This window comes from Cryptotermes secundus, unplaced genomic scaffold (genome assembly GCF_002891405.2).
Source record: "Cryptotermes secundus unplaced genomic scaffold, Csec_1.0 scaffold757, whole genome shotgun sequence".
In the NCBI taxonomy this organism is placed as follows: domain Eukaryota; kingdom Metazoa; phylum Arthropoda; class Insecta; order Blattodea; family Kalotermitidae; genus Cryptotermes; species Cryptotermes secundus.
In genome coordinates, this window is record NW_019729905.1 from 419,019 (window position 1) to 428,100 (window position 9,082).

At 39.1% G+C, this 9,082-nt stretch overlaps 1 protein-coding gene across 4 annotated transcripts in view; it reads left to right on the forward strand.

Moving 5' to 3' along the window:
• Window positions 1-9,082, forward strand: part of LOC111865797 (mucin-12) — a gene marked incomplete at its 3' end in the record, with an annotated part of 176,152 nt that overhangs the window by 6,235 nt on the left and 160,835 nt on the right.

Sequence of the window (9,082 nt, forward strand, 5' to 3'; positions counted from 1 at the left end):
AGACGTGGATGAGTTTAAATCTGTTGATGCCTCCACAAAGGATTCAGTTTTGTAACTGGATGCTGAAAAATGTGCACAGTGGACTTGTGAATCCCCACTCAGCTGCTGTTCATAACTGATGAAGCATAGCTTTGCTTAAGCAGTTATGTAAGTTCTCAGAACCCATGAATCTCTGGCACGCAGTAGCATAATTGGTTAAGCACGGTCCTACACTTTATTAAAAGTGTAGGATTAAGAAAGGGCTAATCAAAGGGAAGCACAATAGATCATTGAAGGTCGCAGTGCGGGGGCCAGTTTTTATGGCCCACCCCTTACATACATACATACAAAGCATGTTTGAGGCACTATGCTACAAGCTGGGAGGTCGTGGGTTCAAGTCCTGATGAGTTCATTGGATTTTTTCACTTGACCTAATCCTTCGAGCCGCACTGTGGCCCAGGAGTCAACTCAGCCTCTAACAAAAATGAGTACTAGGAATATTCTTTGGGGTAAAGGGCGGCTGGCACGTAGGGCTGACAACCTTGCCACCATCTGTGAGCTGATTGTCTAGAAAATGTGGGAGCATCAACATCTCACATCCCTGTGGGCCTCCATGGTCCGTTGCAGGGATACCTTTACTTTTTACCCATAAATCCGGAGTGATGAAACTCCACACACAGTTCACCTGATTCCACTATATGACAAGGACTAGAGTAAGGCGTGCTGTAATTGCTATGTGAATCGGTCCAGTGTTCTGTAACAAAACCTTGAACTTGGACTGCTACTGCACAAAATTATGAGGGCGTTACAGGACGTGTTCAATGACAGAATCATTAATGCAAGTTTATGGCCTCCAGCGTCACCAGATATTAGTGTCTGTGACGTCTATTTGTGGGGAAACCTAGAAGGAAAATTTACACTGCCTAGCCACTTTGACCATTTTCTGTAACATCTGATGAGTTTTCTCCTCATTTTACCCTTTTGTTTCTTGTGCTACTTGAACAGAAGGTTTCAAACCGAAGAATGTGGGTGGGTATTGTAGGAGTGGTTAAAAACACAGCTTGTTGCATGCCTCTTCCTTGACTGACTGACCAACTTCGAGCTAATGGAAGGTGTGATACATAAGGCTGAATAAGCAGCTGGCCTATGTGCACTGTTACAAAGTTTCTTCTTATTCTTAGCATTCTGTAGTTTCAAGCACAACACTCGTCACAGCAACCCCCTGATGATGGAGACAGGGACAGTCTTTGGTATGTTGGGCACTTAACTCCACATTGACACACTAGATTTCCCAAGAAAACTTAATTGTATACCATCACCCTGAAAGTTTCAAAACTTATTCTGTTTATGTATAGCAATCACCCTTAAGTTTTATGAGGAGTGAGGAAGTTATGCACATGTGGATTGTCAGAGTTGCTTGACTTGCGGACATCTGTTGCACTGTGCGCTGACACCAGTTTGTTCATTCTGTGGAGAACCCGTTAAGGGTTCTGCCTCTCACCTAATTCATACTACAAGATAAGGAACACCATGCCTTCCACCTTTTGGCACACTGCACAGCATCCTTGGAGATTATTATTGTAGGATGCCAGATGTATTCTTGAGTGGTATTTGGCTGTCCAAGTAAGTTTTAGCTTTTGAGATTTTATGCCATTTTTAAGACTTATGTCATTTACGATATTATATGGATTTTAGGATCACCGTGTCAGGTCCGTACAGCGTGACATTTTATTATGAATTTTAATGTCTAATTATTGAGATTCTCATGTTTTTTGACTCCCAAGTTATTGCTTGATCCATTTACAATTGGTTGACAATTTTACTTTTCTTTCTGAATGAGTTTTTTAAGTTTTGTTTTTATGGAGTTGCAAATGTCCTTGTATTAACCTCCCCATGCTCCTCCAATCCCTCACAGACGCATTCACACCCACACAAACTGTACCGCTCTCTGGTCAGACTGCTTCCTTGCCATTTCTCATATAAACCAGTTCAACTGATATGGGATAAAATTAAATGAGAACTTGCTACTCAGTAGTGCTTCTAATTGAGAAGTTGGCTGGAACAGAAACTCCTCTGACTTCCATTTGGGAAGATCTGGTTTGGGACACTGATGTCATGACAGGATTTTTGTTTTCTGCAGTTCCTGCAGGCAAATGGCAAGAGTACGTCCAGTTGGGCCACACCTTCCATCAACATTCTTTCCATTTTTAGTCATTAATTATTTTCTCATTCATTGGACTCACTAAACAAACTAAATAAAAAAATACATAAGTAACACTTTTAATGTGTTTCATGTTGAAAGATTCATGAACAAACCATTTGACAGAGTCACTAAGGAGAACTGGATTTTACATGTCTAACGTGCAGAACATTTGCAGTAGGAAAAGTTTTATAAAGAAGTAACTTAGAATTAAGTTAGCAACACACCCCCATTAGTTCAAGAGAGAGATGTGATTATTCAGAATGAAAGGTGAAGAGAGTGAAGGCAATGATGAGCTGTTGGCTTTTCCATTGTGAAGTTTTGTGCTTATCTGTTAGAATATTCTTTTAACAGTTATCATAGTCTTGAGAACAAAAATTTAAATATGTATTAAAATTGTGTGCTTAATATTACATGTTTTCAGTTTCATTGCTCTGTGTATGTGAGAACATTCACGATTGTTCTTTCCTCTGTCACCATCTGGCAAGCGTCCAGCAACATCGTCATGCCATAATTGGCTTATCTCCATTTGCACAATGTTTTGCTATAGTTACTTTATTTACTGACAGACTTTTTAGCTGTATGAACAAAGTAAAATTTTTTGATTCTCCTTGGATTCATACTTCACAATTTGTACTCAGCTCCAGACACAGTGAGATCTTTTTTGAACACACTGCCAGAAGACTTGAATGATCCTCCCATCAAGCTGGGAAACCATAACATGGGAGTGCTGACTAGAACACCCACAGTGTTGTTACAGTGATCTAGTGAAGGAACATGAGATGGGTAGTACACATAGCATGAAATTGGAAGGTGATAGGTACATACTGGGTTTTAATTTGAAATTCTGAAAGGAAGAGTGAACTTGGAAGACCTAGACATAGATGGTAGGATAATATTAAAATGCTTTTTAAATAAATGGATTGGAATGGCGCAGGAAAGATTCATTTGGCCCATAATTGGGACTAATGACAGGCTGTAGTGAATACAGTAATGAACCATCAGGTGCATGAAAGGCAAAGAATATCTTGAATAGCTCTCTCTCTGCCTTGCAAGGTCTCTTTCACACACACACCTAAGTCTGAAGGCAAGACAGGGTTTGTTGGGATGCACTCACAGGTGTAATCGTGATGTATTGTTGGCTGCTTGTCTCAAGGGAAGTCCATCACGGTTAAGATATTGTCACGTGGGGTGGTAATGTGTGACAAAATTAATGGGTTCTCATTGGATGATTGGATTTATTTACACTTCGGCTACACTCTCTCTCTCTTAATTAAATTAGTGCAGTGCTGTTGCTGTTTCTACAAAGTCCTCTCCTGTTAACACAATTAAAACACAGGAACAGACGCTTCAAATCACTGCATTACAGCGCACACAAGTTCTTCAATATCCATTAACACTTCACAGTTAAATCCTCACAACTCCTTTCTGTGACAGCTTTGTGTCTTTGACTTATAGGTTCTCAGCTGTGACTAGCTACAATTTGTAACTGCCCTGAACTAAACTTGCATCTGAATTCACTTCTCTTATAAGCACTCTGCACAGACCCCATGGAAAACACCTATTATTGTAGACGTATTTACAGTTATGTTGCTTAGAAATGGATTGCATAACACTGTTGTTCTATTTTTGTATAACCTAGCAATGGACTGTTTACCAAGAATTTGTCTTCGTGAGAACTCATTTACCAGGTCATTGCTCAGCATTGGGTGTATACAGGGTGTTTCACGACTTTAGGGCATAACTTCAGGAGGTGATTTCCTAGGTCTTTTTGACCTAGGAAATTACCTCCTGCAGTAATGCCCTAAAGTCGTGAAACACCCTGTATCAATATTGTACTCAAGATGACAGTCAATAAAGAATGTGTTTGGCTAGCTTAACTCTTGTAGTATACAGGGCATTCAATTGGGATGGAGACATGCCAGTTCTTACAACTTGGCAGTACTCAGAATTACTATCTGACAAAATAAGTTGCATAAAATTTTCACCTCCCTTTCTATCTTAGTTTCACATCTGTACACGCTTTATCACAGTTTTATTATATACTTTTCCTTGTATTAGGTTTTTATATAGCTGTAGTTATGCTGATATAGGTTGTTCAGTGATTGAGATTAGGTTTTTGTAGGGGACCCAACAGAGTATGTGTCTCCCATACTCAATTAAGGATGGAAACAGATCTAATTTTCAAAACATTGTGTTTTTTAGTTTTTTAGAATACCGGATGATGGACAAAGTAAAGAGAACCCAATAATTCTGAGTGTTATACACCATTGTCAAAGCTGTTTAGAATCTCATGTGACTGATTGTAGATAGAACAGATAGGGAGGGTTTACTTGTATGGGCGTTGACTGCATACTTAAATAGGACTTCATAATTGGATTACTGTAAAAGTGTGCACAGACTTCCCATGTTTTATGGGAATTGTTGGAAGTGACCCCCTGCTTCCCTTGAGCATACATCCCAGCCCATAAACAAGTTGTGTGACACATCTCTGAAGTTAGTCGTTCCAGACTGAAGCTGTTAAATGTGTTATCTTGATTTGAAGATCTTTGGTTGGGTTAAGTGTTATTCTCATACACTTTTCAAATGGTTTTCCACTTTTTGACAGGCTTCGGTATACATGACTTAGTGAGCACACGTTGTGGTTATGCATTATTGAATCTTTGAATGCACTTTCTATGTGTTTTGTTTGCAGATATGTTTATGAAGGATTTGACAATCATGTTGTCTCCAAAAGTAATAAATTCAGATTTCAGTCCCCCTTGACTGTGTCATTCTAATTATATTTGGCATAGAGTATAAGTTACAAAACTCATTATTTAGTTTTGTCCAACCACCTATCACTTCATCACTCTTTGGTCCAGATATTCTTCTCAGTCTCTGTTTCTCCTTTAATGTCAAGAGACCAAGTTTCACACCCATGCCTAACCACAGGCAAAATTATAGTTTTATATGTTTTGGTTTTTACATTTTTAGATTTGTATATTCTAATTTTTACTAATAAGATATGACAGTTTGTGACAGTGGTAAATTGTTACAATTAATATGTTGTTGGACATTATCCATCATCTTGTGTATTCTTAAAAAAACCGTCCTGTTTCTTTTAAAAACACGATGTTTTGGGGACTGGATTCTGTCCCCTTTTCCAGGTAAAACCTGCTCAGTTTTGTCCAATAGACAGAGCTAGCCCCTATCTCTGGAAAACTATGCCAGTTTCAGAAGGGGTTCATAATCCAAGCACAACAGAAACCATCTGTGAGAGCTAAGAAATAATGAAGCTACACTCATATGAGGCCTTGCACCAGAGAAGTATCTTGAATGAAATCATACCTGGAGAGAAGCAATACTCCTTGTGGCACCAACACATGAAACAAATAGTTACCCACTCCAACTACACTTGACGGCGCTGCAGTCTCTTGACTTCTGCTGTGATGACAGGGTTCCAGATGTTAGAGATATCCACAATTGGTTCACTGATCGGATGGTCCAGCAGAGACATGTGGGCTGATTCCTTGTATTTCCTGTATGTATTGTTAGGTTCAATCTGCAAGACCTTTGCTTCATTCCAGCAGATTCTGTGGTCTTCCTCGTATGCAAGTTGGACTAATTTAAATTTTTCCAGCAAACCCTGTGTCATGTTATATTTGTGCTCCTTAATGCGTACTTCTAGCCGATGTAACATCTGCAGCAGTCGCAAGGGATGCTATACACACACTGCTTCGTTTTCTGGGCACCTCTAATGGGTCCAGTTTTCATTAATGTCCCCTGGATTGTATGTTTCATTTTGAAGATTGTTCTGAGCTGAAAACGGTTCCCGATGCATCTGAATTTCTCGGCAATACCCTTGACATACGGAATGACTAAAGTGCCCCAGTATGTTCTGTCTGAAGAGGGATGATTTCTTGTCAATGGCTTCATTACAGAGTCCACAGATTCTTTAGGATATTCACTGAGCATCAGGTCATGTCTTATGGTTCTGATTTCTTTACTAAAATCCTTCTCGTTTTGACATATGACCTTCGCTTTGTTGACCAAACTATGAACAACTCCCCTTTTTACGTAATGTGGGTGGTTGGACTTTAAGTGAAGATAACGACCAGTATGAATAGGTTTTCAGTACACTTTGGTGGTCAGTTTTGGACCCCGTTTCATAACCAAGACGTCCAAGAATGGAAGTGCATTACTAACTTCAACTTCCATAGTGAATTTGATGGTAGGCCTTATGTTGTTAATTTGTTGAAGAAATTCCTGTAGCTTTTCTGGTCCATATCACAAATGTGTCGTTGACATATCTTAGCCATTTAGCAGGTTTGTATTCAGCTGTGTGCGTTGCTATTTCTTCAAAATGCTCCATGAAAATATTACTGACCACTGGACGTAGTGAGTGTCCCATTGCCATACGTTCCTTTTGCTGGTAGAACGTATCTTCAGATTGGAAGTATGTAGTTTTTAAGCAGATGTCCAGTAGTTCCATCACATCTTCAACTTGTAAAGGTGAGCGCTCTGGGAAGGAAGGATCTGTTCTGAGTCTATTTCTTATGACTAGTAAGACCTCTTCCACTGGTACATTGGTGAACAAACTAACAACGTCAAAACTTACAAGGCAGTCTTCTTTTTGCAGGTTGTTATCCTGTATTGATTTTATAAAATGTTCAGAGTTCTTTACGAAGGAATCTGTGTTTCCAGACAGAGGGCTGAGGAATTCAGCTAATGCATAACAAAGAGAATCAATAGAACTAACTATTGGTCTGAGCGGGATATCAGGTTTGTGTATTAGAGGTGAGGGGGTTTGCTGTGGTAGGGAGTCAGTTTACTCTTCGGTGCTGTGGGAAGGACAGTTTTATGTTTAGTAAGGAGTGTCTGTATTTTCCTCTCACTTTGAGCTGTAGGATCCTTGCATAAAATTTCATATACCCTTGCATCTAGGAGGCTGGCTATCTTCTTCTTATAAGTAGATTCGTTCAGCACCACCTAGCAGTTTCCCTTGTCAGCTTGTAGAATTCGTACATGCCTGTGTTTTTTAAAGATTTTAATGGCATGGATTTCCTCCTCGTCATGTTAGATGAAAAAGGTTTTGCTTTCTCTAACATACACCATATCCGCCAACAGAACTCCATACCCAAGGCGGGGGGAAGTTTGGACCTAGCAGATTCTGCCTCACATGCCATGTCAAGATTAGACATTCTGTTGGTTATTGCGAAATTCAGCCCTTTCTTGAGAATGGATTCTGAAAGAACATGGTCTGATAAGTTTATGACAAATTTCTCAGACCCCTGAGTGGTTTCCAGGGTCTTGGTGGTCTGATGGTGATTTTTTAGAGCTGAGAATTTTCGAATCTGGATCTCCTTCAGCCTCAGAAAATGTTTGTGTGAGATTTTCACTGCAGCCAGGATGTGGAGTTGGTTTGAATGGTTAGTTGATTTCCAGAAAAATGATTCCAGGGCATTGATTTATTTGATGAGTGCGGCTTTCCTAAACTGGTGGAACTGGATCCTATCTATTAGTAGGGCCTTGGTAAAGTTATCTTGAAAGAGCAATGACTGTGATAGGGAGCTTTTGACATGAGGCCTTTGGGAACAGTGTCATGAATCTTGCATTTCATAAGAAAAGTGAGATGGTTGGAAGTCTTAGCCAACTGGATCTTGAGTCATTCACATTTTCTAAAATTGGGATATATACCAGGTCCATACTGGTTATGCAGATAAGATCTAAAAGTTTGTGATGATTGTAAATTGTTACAATTAATATGTTGTTGGACATTATCCATCATCTTGTCTATTCTTAAAAAACTGTCCTGTTTCTTTTAAAAACACATTGGGTTGTGAGAAGTAGCATAGTAGCTTGTAGCATAGTGCCACAACCAACTATGCTGTCACGTGTCTGTATAGGTAGAAGGTTGCAAATCATCAAAAGGATTCTGTGAATTGTCTTTAGTATAATAATCATGCATGACGAACTCTGTGATTGATCTGAATGCCCATAAGGATTTTGTTGAACATGGAGACACAATTGATGAAAAGGAGTTTGATGCCTTAAGTTGTTTTCTGTGTATCAAAAGGCGTTTTGCTTCAGTTACAGAAATTTGATTAGACTGCTGAAACAGAAGAGTTTTGTATTAGGCAATGCAAAAGGTATCATTCAGAGAAGGTATTCTGGATGTGCAGTTACGGCTGTCAGAAGTTTGTTATGGCTAAAGTATTGTGTCGTGACTGGTGGAAGTGGTAGTCATTAGGTGTGAGTTTGCGCCGTCCATCAGCACATATAATTAATACTTCTGTGCTGTAAACTAAAAGAACTAACAAGAAATTACGAATGTAATTTACCATTTACAGTATCTTGTGCAGATTATGTTATACCCTCCACTGCCATCACTGCTAGTGAAAGTTAGACATAATGATACTGATGGGATAATATACAGATTGTGGCTGTGTAAATGTTACAGTGACCATTCAGATTGTCACATGTTCTTCTGAAGGATTTCTGGAACCTATTCAGGCAAAATTTGTACTATATTCAATGCAACTCAGCAGTCAGGCTTCATAGGTAAACAAAAATTAGTTTGTAATAAATGAATAAGTGATTACAATATTATATTTAAGGATCCTGTTATTCTCTACACGATATATGACATAAACTCCGTCCTAAGTGCAACAATTTATTGTAGTTCTTTCGTCTTGCTTTCTTCTACACTACGTGTTTCAGCCGCAAACGGCCATCATCAGGTGTATACTCTCACGTAGCTGCTACACTGCACGTTGTTTAAAATTTAAAAAACATTAGTCTTCCCAATTGTTCATTTCGCCGTTGCTAACAGGTTTCGATATATCAGAATCTTCCCCACTGATATCTTTCTGATATGTACAAAATCTTTGTTAACCTACACACATCAATTTGATTTTCATA